This window comes from Pinus tabuliformis, chromosome 4_1, assembly GCF_031772625.1.
Source record: "Pinus tabuliformis cultivar Carrire ecotype Pingquan chromosome 4_1, CPIR1, whole genome shotgun sequence".
Lineage (NCBI taxonomy): Eukaryota > Viridiplantae > Streptophyta > Pinopsida > Pinales > Pinaceae > Pinus > Pinus tabuliformis.
The window spans coordinates 220533724-220551219 of NC_142303.1; the positions used below are offsets into that span (position 1 = coordinate 220533724).

Here is a 17496-nt window from a genome sequence, read left to right on the forward strand (position 1 = left end):
GAGATTGTTAAGGAAATAATTATAACATTTGAAAATTAGCTAAGTTCTATCTCTTGAATTTTTTATTTTTTTTCCACCAAAATTATTTATTCTTTGAGAAATCTCTAACTTTATAAAAAACTTTTGTTTTACTATTAGTTAAGAAAAGTATCTTTAACAAAGTAAAAACTCTTTGCAGATAAGCATCTTCAACTCTATAATTGTTATCTAGAACCCTTAAGGAGCCAATGATTCTCCCCATCTAGTAAACTTTTCTCTTTTTAGATTGTAATTATAAAATATACTAAAACTTAAAAGATAAGAGGTCTCATCAAGAGCTTGCTTACCATGTCCATAGGGAAATAATAGACAGACATTGCCAATACTGCATACCAAAACAAGGTAATGGCTTGAGATTATTTAATCTTAAGACAAGGGCTCTCATCATGAGCCAACTTGTTTAGTTGAATTACAACCAGTGAATGACGTTGTCACTATTTTGGCCACCAAACCAAGACAGTAACTTTTAAGTAATAATAAAAAAAATTTGCAAAAAAAAATTGTTTAAAAAGAAAATAAAAGAATATGTATATAATTTTGGATTTATTTCTAAAAACTGCACTCTTATCTGGATGGGACACTGAATCATTGCTGGTTAAAAGTTAACTCTATCGAGGCTATGGACGCTTGCTGGAAATAGAGGCTCTATCTGTGACAAATGAGTACATTTAAAAGCTGATCTTCAGAAGCCCCCTACTTTATTTTTAAACTAAGTAAAGACTAATATAGACAAATGAATTTTCACTTTTAAGAGGATATCAAATGAATTGTAACTAGGTGAGTTTGTTTTTATTTAGAGAAATGTTACTTATCTTAAAATTCATGCAATTCCTATTTCCTGAACTATCTTTACTTCGAAAGTTTTAGAAATTTCAAAATTATTAGATATCACCGGTTCTTCCAGTGAATCGCCAATTGTTGTATTGTTCAAAAACTTCCCCATTTATTATATAATAGTTAGTATTGTATTAATAAATGGGGACTCTTCAATTTATTTTTTTCTTCAAAAAACTTAGAAAATAAGAGTTTGCATTTAAATCCATTCAGAATAAAACCTTAGATGGACTTAAGATATTAAGCCGGGTCACTTTATAACTAAGCATTCTCGCTTTATCTTAAATCGCATGACTCCAAAGTTACAAAGGATATTCATATGTCGGAGTCTGTAAAACGCGATAAAAGAACCCCCTTAGGAGACCGAAGGTAATGCTAAACTCTTTTATAAACCTTAAGGCTTAAATTATTATTTATAATATGATTTCCTTATCGCATCACGAATTTTACAAGGGCGCAAACGTTCAAACCATAAAAAACTGCGAATTGCGATATGGTCCGGACCCAACGAAATAATAAAAATTGTTATAACTTGAAACAAGTCCGACCTATCATGAATATCTGTTTCAATGGAATAATCATCTGTTTAAGGAAAAGAGCTCAAAAAATCTAAAAGAACGCCGCTCATCGCAAATTGCAAAAATACCAAAAGCGACTTTAAATTGGTCTATTCCACATAACCTGACATCACTGATTTGCAATATTGCGATAAAGCCATTTATCGCAATCGCTTGATTGATATCGCACTTAAAACATGCCAATTTGAAATATCATTTGTAAACTTGCGATGCGATGGTTTGATAAGACATTAAAGCAAATCACACCTAGGCCTTAATGAGTAGTTAATAAAGTTTAACCGCAGTTACTTTTTTCACGGCTCGAGAAGATTGATATCTTTTTACCCGTCTTGAAATAAAAGCTTCATCTTAACGTCGTTTCAGAGTTTATTATGTTATCGTGTTTCCACTTTCATTGTCGCTCTACGTTTCATTCTGTTTTGTCCATTGCCAAAATTTTAGGAAATTTCCAAAGAAAACAACGCCCAAGAAAATGGTTAAAAAAGGAAAGAAGATTACAGGGGTTACTGCGTCTGAAGATTCAGACATGCTTCCACTGTTCTATGATACTACATGCAACAAGATGGCGGAACTACTTCATGGGAATCAATGTACAATCTATTGGAAGAAGAAAACCTAAGGGTCCTGGTAACTAAAGCAACAACAGATGCCGAGGTCTCATCCGAGGCTTTTTATTTTGAAGCAGCATGTTGTTTCCTGCATATAATAGCTGCAAGGCCTAAAATATTTCCATACACTAATATGGTAAGATGGATCATCGACAATGTGGACATTTCAAACAGAACATTCAGGAATTCTAGGCATGAAGTCATGGGGTCATTTAAACCAGATAATCTACGTCGAATGTATCATTTGCCAGAACCACAAAAGCTATATGACAAAGCCTTATTGGCATTATGATACAAGTGTTGTCCTTGATGACAACTCACTCACAGGTCAATTCAGTTTTGATAAAATGAAACTCTTAGTGTAACAGGTCTATACATAGGTAACATGGCATTGTTACAAAAGAACAGGAAGATGGAACTAAGGTCTACTGATTAGAATAAAGAAGTTGAAGGAAAAGAATGGTGTAAAGTAGTTTAAGATGTATACATAAGTCCGCTTATTCAAAACATCATATACACGCTAGTTCACAGAACAAAAAGAGCGTATACTTATACACACACTTTCACAAGAGGAAAAACGCATATATGTTGGAAAATCAAGGAAATTCAAGAGTAAAGAATACCAGGGGTCAATACCATGGTATTAGCCCACAATATTGAGTGGAGTAATGATTATTTGATCCCAACCAAAAATACCATGGGTCCTAAGTGGTTTTGGTCCGAGGTATTGAGAAAGGCCAAAAAATATATAAGGAAGAGAAGATCAAAAGGCCAAAGTGTGCAAGTGAAAAGGGTTTCTCAGGAATACTTCTATCTGAAGTATATTTTATGTTGCAGGGGCTATGTTTGTGATTTGATCTAAAATATTTTGTGCACCTTGAATTCAATGTTGGATCAGGATAATGAGACCTAAAATGACTTATCATTGAATGATTTGATATTGGTTGGGCTAGATCTGATTGCATACACTTGTTTTATTCTTTAAATGTCATGATCTGGGTTTTTCTGAAGTCTGAAATAGCAGCGAAGTTGTGAGTTAATATTTGTATATCTATATGTTGGTTCGCCTCGGTAAAAGCGCGTATACACATAGGTTTGACTCTTCCAAGTGGTGTATACAAAGGAAAAGCCTATTCTTCATAAATGATTGATCTATCTGATTAGTTCTGCTGTTCTAATTCTGTCTATCAATGAAGTCTTCTTAGATCTGAACGTAAAACTGAATCGTCTAAGTGAGAAGGGTTATCTCTGCTATTGCCTGTGTAAAGCTCTATAAATTGACAGTACATGTTCAGTGTATTGCTGGCTGATACAAACTTGATTCAGAAGTTTTATGTTTCAGTGTTTTTGAAGGTTTCTGGATTCAACATAGTCTTCTGATAACAATGATCTGGTTGTTCAGATTAACTGATTATTGGTTGATGCAGTTTGAAAGTTCTGATGCGTCTAGTATGAAAATTTGATGAATAGAGGCCTTCATTTGTATTGTTGTGTATTAGGAGCATCCAGTCTGAAAATTTATGACACGTGGTCCCTGGAGGAAGAGAGAAGGTCATAGCCTTCTATAAGCCAGCACTTACGTACTAGTAAACACATTGGCTAGCACAAGAGTTAGGGGGTCGTAGCTCCCTTCCAGTAGACGTTGGAAAACGAGAGAAGGTTGTAGCCTTATGTAGGTGGGTGCCTGCGTACTGGGATGAGTCTGCACTAGTACAAGATTGTAAACAGATTTTCTTAATATTAAAAGAAGACAGAGACGAAAACAATAGGTGGTTTTTCTCCTGCATTGGGTTTCCACCTTAAATCTTGGTGTTCATGTGTGTTGCTTATGTATGATGGTTTATTATGTTTTTACTGCACTGTTTAACAAGTCACTGATGCATTGATTGAAATTCAACACATGATAAAATTGACTAAATCATAAGTTCTTTGGGTATACGTTGGTTTCTCTAATCACAGTTGCGTGTACACACAAGTTCACTTCACAGAAGTAGCGTATATAAATCTGTTTTGGAAATGAAAAATTATTAAACTGTAATACTGATTCACCCCCCCTCTCAGTATTATTTCCAACAAGCCTTCATTGAGAACTTCACAAAAGAAAATGAAGACCCAATAGACAACATGCAGAGTTGGAGGTTTGGCGCCAACAAGTTCAAGCGGGAGAAAACTGGTATGTATCCAATTGCACCTCTGTCAACCTCGCATAATTTTGCAACCGCAATGTTGTGTAGACTATTTGAAAAGGCAGACAGTACGAATGGGTTCCATTAATTGATGCGGCTGTTAATTCTATCATTATGAACTGGAGCAATATTCTATTAGATAATTTGGCTATGTCCATTAGAGAATACAAACATAAAATAATTATCACCTCTAGGGTTATCCCTCCTTTTTATATGAGTGCATATGTGATGGACGCTATATGTTTATGTTCAAATTTTCCAAATATGGGCTGGAAATGGACTCTATAGGACCCTACTCCTATCCATATTTATCATAAGGTTTTGTGGGAATCAAAATTTAACTCTCACTTTTACAAAATCTGTCATGGCATTATGTTGCCAATTCACCAAACTATTTTTGATAAGAAATCCCCCAGGCTATGAGAGGACGCTGAAACAAACATCTTGTCGGTGGCAAGATGGTTTGGCGAAGAGTCATTTACTTATGTCAGAGTCTTTGGGAGTATTGCAGCTTCTCATGTTCTTCCATTATATGTGTTGATTTAGGGTAGCATCGGATGTGATCTAGCCATGAAAATTGGTGGAGAGGCTAAAGCACGTGAGATCTCCAAGACCTAGAAATGGTTTGGGTAGATTCTACGCGGTTTAGGAGATATTAAAATAATTAATATTTTTAATGGAGTTCCTAAGTCTAAACTTAAGAAAAATAAACTATTAATGGGTATTAATATAAAAATGGGTTAGAAGGTTCCAAAAAACATAGATCAATTCAAATCTAATCTTAGTCGTTGACTAGAGATGTAATCTCAGTCGTTTAAGGACCAATAGGAAAAGTATAAGAGGAGGCTTGAGGGTCAGTTGAAGAAAACACGAGTAATCAATCATTCAATTTTCTAGAGCGGGTTTCCTAAGAAAAGTCGAATTAGTGATAAGTTGCAGCGAGGGCAGTGAGTACTGGACAGAAAGGCAAAGATAGTGTCGAGAGACCAACATAGAGGCAGAGAGGCAGACGCGAAAGCTAGAGCAGGCCACACAGAGGCTAGCTGAGACAGCGCAGAGGCCAGAGGGCCTACGTCATCCACATAGAGGGCAACAAGAGTGATGCAGAAGGCTGTAGAGGCTGCGCAATGCCTCAGAGGGCTGACGCAGAGGCCAAGAGGGCTGACGTAGTGCTTCAATTGTGCTGGAGAGGGTTTCGTGGGGCTGATTTTCTGAATATCTGCTTCCGAATAGAAAGGTATTACTGTCGATTATTTTTCTCTGTCGGGTGAGCCAATTTGGCACCCAGTTGTACTCAAGGATACACTGCATAATAAATAACCCTCAGAATCGCTGCACCGGTTTTCCCAAGTTGGGTTTTTTCGGGGATGAGTTATCCAAAAATAACGGTGTCACTTGTGTGTTTTCTATTTCTTTCAGCTTGGTCTAGTTGTGCTGCTTTGACATGAAGTGATAACACTTTTTAACAACTATAGACTAACGAAGCCATAATTTTGCCAGGAAAACAATAGATATTCTAGCAAGATTTTGATAAAATCTGACAGAAATTTTTGGAAATCCAAGCTATAGTTGTCAAGCTTCACGATTTTGGGTGCAGAGATGCTGAGTCCATTTCCACCATCAATAAAAAGATTAAAACAGTGCCAAAATTAAATTTTTTGAAAAAAAATTTCACGAAATTCTAACTAGAATTTAGCCATCAAAATAAAATTGTGACATCGTAGACAATGGCTCGCAAAAATTTTGTAATATCATACGTCTCTAATAATTTGATGATATTTTAAACATTTGAGTGTTTGAACTTCACACGGCCAGGACTCTCGTCAAGTCTATGCCAAAATCAATTGTTGCAAGCTTGATAATTATCCGAGAGCACTGAATCCGATCCCGCGGCTTCGTAACCGTGCTTAATGGCCTACAGGAACTCCTTGGAGTTCCAATCATCGAACTTACGCTTTGCCTGAGTTTGACGTTACAGGGGATTTGCTCGAGCCTCTAAGATCCTCGAGAGTTGTAATTTTCGTAAAGTACATGGCGGCACGTGGCCAAACAAACTTAGTGTTTTTTTTCTTTCAGTTGTTAAAGAAGGGCTCCACCGTTTCCAACTAGCATATGTTGACAGGCCACATTGGGCTTTGCGTGAACGGATTTGTATACCATAAAGGAGACGCATAAAGTAGGGCCTTTTTGTCTCGCACGAGTAGTGGATTGACAACTGCCCCCACACTTCGCGGAATTTCCTATACCCCATAACTTGTGAAGTATGGCCACGGCAGATGACGTGTACGATCTTCACCTCAAGAAAGAAAGAAATAAATGATTTCACCTCAACGTTTCTGCTGTCCAACGTGATTGACATTATCTAAGTGCGATGTTGAAAGGAATCTTTAGTATTTACGCAATTTATGAGTGTTAAGGACTCTGCATCGCTGGTCTGAAGCATAACCATTCTGGATGAGGAGGGAGGATTTACAGTGCACGGCGAAGAATATAGGATTCAAACTAGTTCCTGCAGGTCGCCAGGCGAAGAAGATAGAATTCAAACTAGTTCCTGCAACTCGCCAGGCGAAGAATATAGACTTAAGCTAGTTCCTGCAGATCGTCAGTCAATTTAGGTAAGTACAGGAGCTGTTGCTTAAGAGTTTCAGAAGTTTCTGTTAAAGCTTAATAGAAGAATTAATGCATGTTGTTGGAAACAGCAATAAATATTTCTCGTCATAATTTAATTTCACTTTAAATAGCCAGTAGAATTTGTCTCATCCGTTCGCTCGTTGCTGAAAACCTTAAATATATTTCAGGTGAAACGACCATTAGAAATTGTTGGATGTCCATTGGGAAATTTAAATCCTTAAGAATTTACACTCCGTTACAAATTCGATACGTTTAACTGAAAATTCTAAATGTTTTTTCATCTTGAGAAATTCTTTAATGAATCCTTCTGAGCCATCATACCGCTAGAGCAAGCATTTGGTAGTGTCAATCCTGTCTCTTTTCATGGCCTATGTATGCTCCTAATTTATATCATTTTTCTTTTAATTTCGGATTATTTCTCCTCTATATTATAGTTTCTTTCATAGAAGATGTATCGTCTTTAGCAAGTCGCATTTTAGAAAATTTACAAAGGCATTATATTTTATTTGTTTACCTTGATAGTTGTGGTGACCACATGGCTCTGGCTTTTTTTCAAAAGAAAAATGTATTTTTGTTATTTAGAAAATCAAAAGATACAAAGTGTGGTCTTATGGATTCCTTCTTTTATCTGAAAAATATATACATTATATTTTATTTGTTTACTTTGATAGTTGCGGTGACCACATGGCTGTGGCTTTTTTCCAAAAGAAAAATGTATTTTTGTTATTTAGAAAATCAAAAGATACAAGGTGTACTCTTTTCCTTCTTTTATCAGAAAAATATATTCTAATTTTGACCATTGGAAAAATAATGCCTAAAAAAATAAAATTAAAACAGAAAATAGAAGATCGAGATATCATTTGGTGACCCTTAATTCTGCAATCTCCACAAACCCATTGCTTAACCGAATTGCCTGTTATGATCGCTCTGGCTTTTATTTTATTTTCTGCTTTTGATTATCATTTCGACTCCACAAGGTGTATTATCTGTAGGAAGTGGCTCTTTAGGAAGTGTTAGAAATGTAATACATTTTGTTGGTTTACTGGAGCCATAGGCCGTGATCGCCATGATCACTCCACTGTGGCTTATTGGCTTATGTAAGGACAGGCTTTATGATTACATATCGATCAATTCAAAAATTATTTAAAAGATTTTTTTCCCTCTCAGCTAATAGTTACGGCAAGTTTATAAAGAATGTGACAAGTTGTTGCTAGTCCCCTAAAACGGCAATGCTTGTGCAGATCTTCGCGTACTTATGCAGATCTTATTTATTCATGTTTATTTCCTCCATCTATGAACCTAGTTGTTTTGGAGTGAGTTAATGAGCGAACAAAAATCTCTATGAGCGTCTTGTGTCTTTTCCCACTTGTTATTTTCAATTGTTTCTCTGCTACCTTGAATTCAGAAACAAAATCTTGAAATCCTGACTTTTTAATCAAAACTTCGATATAAGTTCTGATACAGTTTGACTTGCCACTATGATTCTAGAAAATAGGTCCTATAGATCTTAAGGATATTTCAGAACCGATATAGAGTTATATCACATTCAGAGATGGTTAATTTAATTGTCAGTGGCGTACATCTTAAGATCCAAATACTATAGTCAAAATAGGTCTTAGGGTCCTCTCACGATTGTTTGTCTCTCTTATGTGAAAGTTTTTAAAGCCTTGGAAATGCAGATTGAGAGTACAGAATGCTCTGTAAATAATTTCATAATGCTTTCTTTAATCAGAAAGAATATTTGTATCATATAATTTCTTTAATCAGAAAGAATATCTGTATGATATAATTATGTGTCTGGTTTGCAGTAAATACATCAAATATTATAGAGTTAATTTATCAAAATTTACATGAGAAAATCAACAAAGAGGGGTTTTGTAAGTGAATATCTTACAAAAGTGCCCCAACAGAAAACGAAATTTATAACACATAATGTTATTAGGGAATTTTCTTAATAAATTTCATTTGCCATTAGGGAATTAAAGCAGGTCTGATTTGACCATTAATTTGTAATTCACCTATATTCAATTTACATCCTCCATTAGCAAACGTATCTACTTCTCTATTGAAGTCTCTTAGGGCATGGAATTGAATCTCTTAGGACATGGAAACATGCTTTAGATGGGATACTTTGCACACTTTTCTTGATTTTTTTCATGATGTTACCCATAGATTTCTCCTTTGGAAGGGAGACTGTGGCCAGATGTTGCAGGATTAGGAGAGAATCTCTCATAATTGTACGTGTGTCCACTTGATGTTTTTGGGCTAACAAAAATTCCTGGTAGAGATCATATATCTTTGCTTGATTATTTATCATATGACCAAAAGTCCATGAGTACCTAAACACTTTGCCCTCCTCAAAATCATAGATTAGCCTCTCCCTTTCACCCTACATAATTTGTTATAAGTTTTATGATTTTCCTATTTTTGTTGACCTACTATCTCATACAATAATATCTCATACAATAATATGATAATGTTTAGGACTATGGAAATCCTAGCCCAACTTGTGTATGGTAAACTGGGTAACTTCGTGAGGTACACTGGGTAACTTCCTCCCTCACGTTGTTACCGAAAATGTTGAACAAGGGATTGGACTATTATAGAATTTTGATATACTGAAATGGCAATTTTTGAAGTTTTTTTTGGGAAAACGATGAGATCGAGAACTTAAAAACGGATGGGTGGGAAGAATGGTTTGGAAAGATCTTTTGACCAAATTTAAAGTGGCGATTTTATGTAAATGGTTTTCAAATTCTGTATCTTTTAAAAACCGAAAAATATAGGGACTGAGTAGGCTGTGAAAATGCCAAACAAAATCCTAGGATATCGGACTATAGCAATGTGTATGTTTTATAGAGCAAAATAGCGGATGCCTTGTTTTATCAACTCTTGTTTCTTTACTACCTTGTTTTTTCTTATATGATGTGACGAACATTTTGGAAAGGCTTGGGAAATTTTGAAACATGGATCTTCTAAACTCAAACGGAATCGATGGAAACATTAGCTTCTTGCATGGATAATCAGGAACGTACGTTAGGAACTTGTTAATAAAGATGCGAGTTAGAATCACCCCCCTTTAATTAAAATTCAAAGTAGCAGAAAATGGAAGAAGAGTACATGCCAAGCTTTTCCGAGCTCAATTACTTTTGCCTTAATGATAAGCTCGCATATATTAAAAAAAAAAATTTGTAGTATATGCGAGCTTATTGTTAAGGCATAGGCTCGAGCTAAAAAACTTTTTTTGGTAGTATATGCCAGCTTATCATTAAAGTATAGGGCAAAATTCATTTTGGAAAAATCTGGCATGTCTAATTATTATTATTATTATTATTTATTTAATTGTAAGGTCATGGATAACCCAGATACCAAATTGGTGTATGAGACTGCCTTGTTTATGGGATAAGAGACTCACCTCCTTACAATGATTTAATTGCTAAATTTTAAACTTGTAACCTTGTATAAGGAAAGACATGCTCTTAATTTTTTCGAGTTTTGTGAAGTATTATTTTGTTTTAAGGATACGTATTGGAGAATGTGTGTACAAGGACTGTTACAGTCTCAATTTTGTGCTGGATTGAGTATGAAAGATGGACTCAAACCATACTTGCAAAACTAGGCAAAATTCAGAACAAACAGAGACATCACTATCTAACTTCGGAGTCTCTTCGAGAAAGCCTCGAACCATTGTGCTGGACTGATTATGAAAGATGGACTCCAAACATAATTGCAAAACTAGACAAAAGTCAGAACGAGCAGAGGCATCACTACCAAACTACTAGATCGGAGTCTCTGAAAGAGAGACTCGAACCATACTTGACAAAACTACACAAAATCCATGGCAAACAGAGACATTATTATCAAACTACTATATCCGAGTGTCTGAAAAAGAATTTCGAATGCATTGTTCATACACAGTCAGTACAGAATTGGGACTGTGACTATTGTCCTTATACACAGATCTTTACATGCATATGCTGAAAACAGAGCCACACTTCACAAAAGTAGATAAAATTCAGAACAAACCAGAGACATTATTCTCAAACTACATATACGTCATACTGATGACTTCTTGGAGCTAATAGACTTGGCAATTTCGGAGTTCTGGCCATTCCCAGCGGCTGCTGGATCCAGGGTCTCTGAGTCAACCATTCACGTTTTCTAAGACATCATACTAACAGACTCGAGCTCTTTCCAGGTCAGCCACTCGTTTTTTTTTTTTTCTTTTCTTTTCTTACAATGAATAAAAAGCACACATAAATGATGCTTTTTCTGACTACAGTCTATCTACCATTGAATCCAACCCTTCAGATGTTGGATGTTGAACACTGAGAAGATAGTTAGAGCTTGCTACCCCAAATAATATGGATGAAATGGTTTTAGTTAATAACATCCATTTTTTTATTATTTATTATTTATTTTTTAAATTAATTAAGTCGAAGAAAATTAGGTCGAGTGGTATGGCATATTTTTTGCGTAGGTTCAAGTTTCGAGAGACACTGTGAGTTCAAGTCTCCAGAAACTATAAAATGACCTTTATAACATTTATGAAATAATTATTTTACTTGATAAAATAGTGGCAACTATATGTATAAAGTTACTGATTCCACGAAGTGGAAAATACTCATTCCTTAAAAAAAAGTCAACCAAATAAACAAACGGTTGCCTTCTTGGTCGCCTTGAAACTACCATTTTGAAATCACCACGGTCTGCAATCTTGTCGATAGGCTAAATCATGCTTCTGTTTTACTTCTACTCTTGGCAATCTACCATGCTGAACTCACCACAGGCTAACCAGTCGGCCTCTGCAAGCTTGCCAATCTTCCATCAACAAAATGTTGTGTTTCGAAGCATCATTTGGTATTTAAATATTGGCCACACGAAAAGTTTCATCAATAATGTTCAAAAAAAGACCATACCATCCTCTGGAATACTAAACTAAGCTAAACCATCCTTTTGTTTCCTTGTCGCATTACAAATGAGAACGATGCCTTCTTTGTCCTCTTGAGTGTGAAATCACTACGGGTTAACTAGTTGGCCTCCATAAGATTGTGGAGGTTAAAACCTTGATTTTGTTTCCTCGGTATACCTAAAATGACAAGGCCTGGTTTGTCTTCTTGTGATTACCATGTTGAAATCACCACATATAATTAGTTGGCCTCTAGAATACTAAACTAAGTTAAATTATATTTTTGTTTCCTTGTTGCATTAGAAATGAGGATGAGGCCTTCTTTGTCTTCTTGAGTGTGAAATTATCACTATTTAATTAGTTGGCCTCTATATGGTCATTGAGGTTTGAGGTTAAACCTTGATTTTGTTTCCTTGGTGTAACTAAAATGAGAAGGTCTTATTTGTCCTCTTGAGACTACCATGTTGAAATCACCACATATAACTAGTTGGTCTCTCAATCATCCAACACTAATAGGTTGTGTTTTAAAGCATCAATTAATGTGTAAATGTTTGCTGCACCAAGAGTATGATCAATTATATTCAACAAAGTCTATACCATTGCCATTGTTGTTATCTTGGAAAGAGATTAACCCTAGGTCATATAAAATCAAGTGAAGTATTTAATAGAAAATATGTAATGTTTGTTCTTGCATTTAAACTAAACCAAGACTTCTGATATACCAACACAATGACTGAATTGATTGTGACATTTCTACAAGGCTTTGAAAGACCCTTAGTATTCCACAAGATGATCTTCATGCAAATGTTCATCTCGTATGCCTTCCTCGTAATTCGAAAAGAGTGAAAGGTCTACAATTTGGATATACCAACATAGTGATCAGTGATCACTACCGACACCCTTTCTATGAGGGTTTGAGAGACCCTCATTTTCCTTCTCCAAAATTATAGAGTTAAGGTTGAGGCCTATATGAAAGGGAAAACTTGTAGAGTCTTTAATTATTCGGATAGAATGTCACCATCTTGTGATTGTGAGTTTGTATGCTAAATAAAAAAGGCGAACATTGTTTGGGTTGTATGGCAACATTTAAATAGGCTTATGCTCCTTGAGGGCCACAAGTCACATCCTTTGGTGCAATTTAATTTACACTTTGGATAATATTGACAAAATGATTGTAATATTTCATGGGATGATCTTCGTGCATATGGCAGAGAGTTCCTACTCCACTATGACCATCACAAGTGTTCACCCTATATTTCTTCTCCAAACTTCGAAACAAGTTAAAGGTCTACAGTTTGGATACATCGACAAAACAATGAGATGACTATGCCCTTTCAGTAGGGGTTTGAGAGACCATTAATATTCCATAAGATATTCATGCATAAGCCTAGGAGGTGAGTTTATTGTAGGAGTTCATCTTGTCTACCTTCTCCAAAATTTCAAATGAGTTAAAAGCCCATCACACTAAGTATGCTCTTTCAGGGGTTTGAGAGACCCTTAACATTCCATGAGATGATCCGCATGCATAAAGGAGGTGAATCCCTATTGTACTACTGCAACCATTACAAGTGTTCATCTTGTCCACCTTCTCTAAAATTCCAAAGAAGTTAGAAGTAGAGCTTTGCATAAATAGGAAAAGAGTGTGTAGTCTTCAATTATTTAGGCAAGATGGCACCATATTGTGATTGTGAGTTCACATGTGAAATCAAAATGGTGAATTGTCTTTGGGTTAGATGAAAACATTAGGATGGGTTGATTCTCCTTGGACACAAGCCACATCCTTTCATGCCAATGGATTGTCATGCATATGGCTTTTAGGATTTGTTCAACTAGCTTTGTGCTGAAAAGCAACTTGAGAATATGGCTTTAGGATTGGTTGAACTAGCTTCATGCTGAGAGGAAACTTGAGAATGGGTCTTGGGTGGTTATTTGCATAGACTATTTCTTTGTGACTAAATTCTATCCATCATAGTTGGCTTATCAAGAAGAATGAACCGAAGTCTCATAGGTAGTTTGAAGATCTATTGGAGCCAATTGGTTATTGACGATAATGGCACAATGCTTGATATGATAATGCAAGCAAGTGCTCAAGATGTTAATTTATTAGTGATACCTTGTTTAGTGACTAATCTGACTTGAATAAAAATATGATTGATCATTTAAAGAATTCAACATGTTGACTTCTACACATTTCCTCAAGTTGGACTTGTGAAAATTCCTATACTCAAGGAACCTCTACTGTAGCAAAACTGAATTTACTTCTCCTACTTGATTTTAATATACATTATCAAGCTATTTTTTGAAAAATACTAAAGTAAATTACTTCTGCAGCCTACACCAATTTAATTTGATTACATGAAACAAGAAACTGAGCAAAGGACAAGATACAAAGAACACCATTATTTTGGAAAAAACAGTCCTCGTAAAAACCCAATGCGGGAAAACCGGTGCAACAACTTTGAGGGTTTTATATTATTAAGCAGTAGTTTTGAATACAATGCTGGATGCCCTCATGGCAATCTAGTTACAGAGAAAAATATAATGGTGCAAAACTGAGTGAGATTACCTCACTTCATCTGGCAGTTTCTGGCTGATCTGATAGCAGAACTGGCAAACCCCCGGCTATCTCTGCACTGTGTTGGAATTTTTAAGTCTAACTGTTAGTAATCCTTCCTGTACTTTCTGATTTATTTCTTCCTACTTGTTCTGTTAATTAAAAAGTTATTTACCATGTAAATACTGAAAATAAATACAAGTACAGTCTCAACACATACAGATCATCAACTGAAGGAAAAACAAGCACACAAGTGACACCGTTATTTTTGGACTAATGTCCCTGGAAAAACCCAATGCGAGAAAACCGGTGCAACTATCTGAGGGTTTTATTATTAAGCAGTTTCAGAATACAATCTGGGTGCCAAAAATGGCTCACCCAACAGAGAATGCCCTCGACAGTAGTACCTCTTAGTCGGAGACAGATATCAACCCCAATCTGCCCCACGAAATCTCCTAGCGTCAACCTCTATGGTTTGCGTCAGCCTCTCTGGCCCAGCGTGTTGGAATTTCTAAGTTTAACTCATTAGAAACCCTTCATGTACTTTCTGATTTATTCCTACCTACTTGTTCTGTTAACTAACAAGTTATTTACCATGTAAATACTGGAAATAAATACAAGTACATGCTTAATACATTACAGATCATCAACTGAAGGAAACAGAAACAAGCACACAAGTGACACTGTTGTTTTTGGACTAATGTCCCTAGAAAAACCCAATGCGGGAAAACCAGTGCAACTATCTTAGGGTTTGATTTATTAAGCAGTTTTAGAATACAATCTGGGTGCCAAATCCAGCTCACCCAATAGAGAAAAATCTTGACAGTAGTACCTCTCTACTTGGAAGCAGATATTCCGGCTAAAACCCTGGATAAACACTCCGGCAACTCCACAACTCCAATCTGCCCCACGAAATCCCAGCTTCAGCCTCTAGGGACTGGGTCAGCCTCTCTCTGGCCCAGCGTTAGCCCAGCGTCAGTCTGGCTTGGCCTGCGTCAGCCTCTAGAGGCACTACGTCAGTCCTCTGGCCCTTTGCGTCACCCACGCTGGCCCTTTGAGGCACTGCGCAGCGCCTGGCTGCCTCTGCGTGAGCCCCGGCTGGCTTTGCGTGAACCCTTGGCTGCTTCTGCGCCCCTCTCTTCGGCTACTACACTGATCCTCCCGGTGCTATTTTTGCCTCTCTGCTTCTGTATTCACTGCCCCTCAGCTGCAACTCTGATCACTCTCTCAACTTTCTCAGCAAACTTAGCTCCAGAAAGTCGAAATCTTGATCTCTTCGTGTGTTCTCCAAGTGACCCTCAAGCCTCCTCTTATACTTTTCTCGTTGACAAATCAACGACTGAGTTTAAGTCCCTAATCAACGGCTAAGATTAGATCTGGCTTGATCCACGACTTTTGGACCATTCTAACACAATTTTATATTAATTCACATTAATATTTTATTTTCCCTAAGTTTAGACTTAGGGACTCCATTAAAAATATTAATTATTTTAATATCTCCCAAACTGTTTAGAATCTACCCAAACCCTTTCTGGGTATTGGAGATCTCATGTGCCTTAGCCTCTCCACCAATTTTTGTGGCTAGAGCACATCCGGTGCTACCCCAAATCAACACAGCGTCTGCATAGCGTTAGCCTCTCTGGGCCAACGCCAGCCTTTGGAGGCTCTGCGTCTCCCATGTTGGCCCTTGGCCCTCCTCAGGCTCTGCGCAGCTCCCGGCTGCCTCTGCGTGGCCTCTGGCTGCTTCTGCGTGGCCTTTGGCTGCTTCTGCGTGGCCTCTAGCTGGCTCTGCGTCAACCCTCTCCAGGCTTCTGCACTGATGCTCTCGATACTATCTCTGCCTCTCTGCTACTACATTCATTGCCTCTCAGTTGCAACTCTGATCATTTCTTCGATTTCGTTAGCAAACCCTGCCCCAAAAAATCAAATTCTTGATCTCTGTTGGTGTGTTCTCCAAGTGACCCTCAAGCCTCCTCTTATACTTTTCTCGTTGACAATTCAACGATCGAGATTAAGTACCTAATCAATGGCTAAGATTAGATCTGGCTTGATCCATGACTTTTGGACCATTCTAACTCAGTTTTATATTAATTCACATTAATATTTTATTTTCCCTAAGTTTAGACTTAGGGACTCGATTACAAATATTAGTTATTTTAATATCTCCCAAACTGGTTAGATTCTGCCCAAACCATTTCTGGGTATTGGAGATCTCATGTGCGTTAGCCTCTCCACCAATTTTCGTGGCTAGAACACATCCGATGCTACCCCAAATCAACACTCCCTCTTAGCGAGAACTGTGCTCCATTAATACTCCTCACTGAGCATCACCCTGATCATCCGACATCAGTCCCTGTGTTGATGCTAGGCGGCTAGGCCTATTGCCCAACATCCTCTGCACTGCTGCATCATGTACTGCTACCCATGGCCCTGCCACTACCATGGCAACTCCCTCTACATCCGTGCTGCTGCCCATGGCCTTGCCACTGCCATTGGTGCATCTGCATTGCAACCCCTCTCATCATGCTGCCCATAGCACTGCCACTGCTAACTGTTGCACTGCAACTCAGTTACTGAGAAGTAAGTAACTGATCTCCCAACTCTGACATCTGTCAGTCCTGCTACTCCTCTTCGGGGCTCCCGTAGGAAGGTATAATCCAAGAGGTTGGGTACCTCGAGGATCCTACCCGTCATCGCCTATAGTCCGTCTGACTACAGCTCGATGTCTCCCCACCTCTCTCTCGAGGTGCATGAGCACTCATGGCACAGTCATCATCTGTCTCTACTTCTTTCTACGCCCTTGTTGGCGTAGCCTTGGTCTCAGAAGCCTCTCCCTTGCTCTTCTTCCTCGGACACTGGCTCGCATAGTGACCTTGTTCCCCACAGTGGAAGCATTTGACCTTGGAGAGGTCCTTCTTCCGTTTCTCGTGCTTTCCCTCAGATGCTAGGGCAGCATCCTCCTCTTCCTCCATCTTGATTCTGACCCCCTTGCTGCTGCTTCTCGCCTTGGTTAGCCTTCCGATCTCTTCTTGACGAAGAGCCGCCCACAGTTCCTCCCAATCTGGAAGGGTCGACCTGCCCAGTATGCTATGGACAAATACCTCCCAATCCTTTGAGACTGCGTTCAATGCGGTCCTCACCATCATCTCCTCATATG

General features: G+C 37.6%; 1 protein-coding gene across 1 annotated transcript in view; it reads left to right on the top strand.

The window, feature by feature from the left end:
* The first annotated feature begins 6524 nt into the window (after window positions 1-6524).
* Window positions 6525-17496, top strand: part of LOC149175031 (lysine-ketoglutarate reductase/saccharopine dehydrogenase bifunctional enzyme) — a 573325-nt gene continuing 562353 nt past the window's right edge. Inside the window, exon 1 of the mRNA XM_089419501.1 lies at window positions 6525-6860. The gene's annotated coding sequence lies outside the window, so the exon portion shown is untranslated. The remainder of the gene's footprint in view (window positions 6861-17496) is intronic.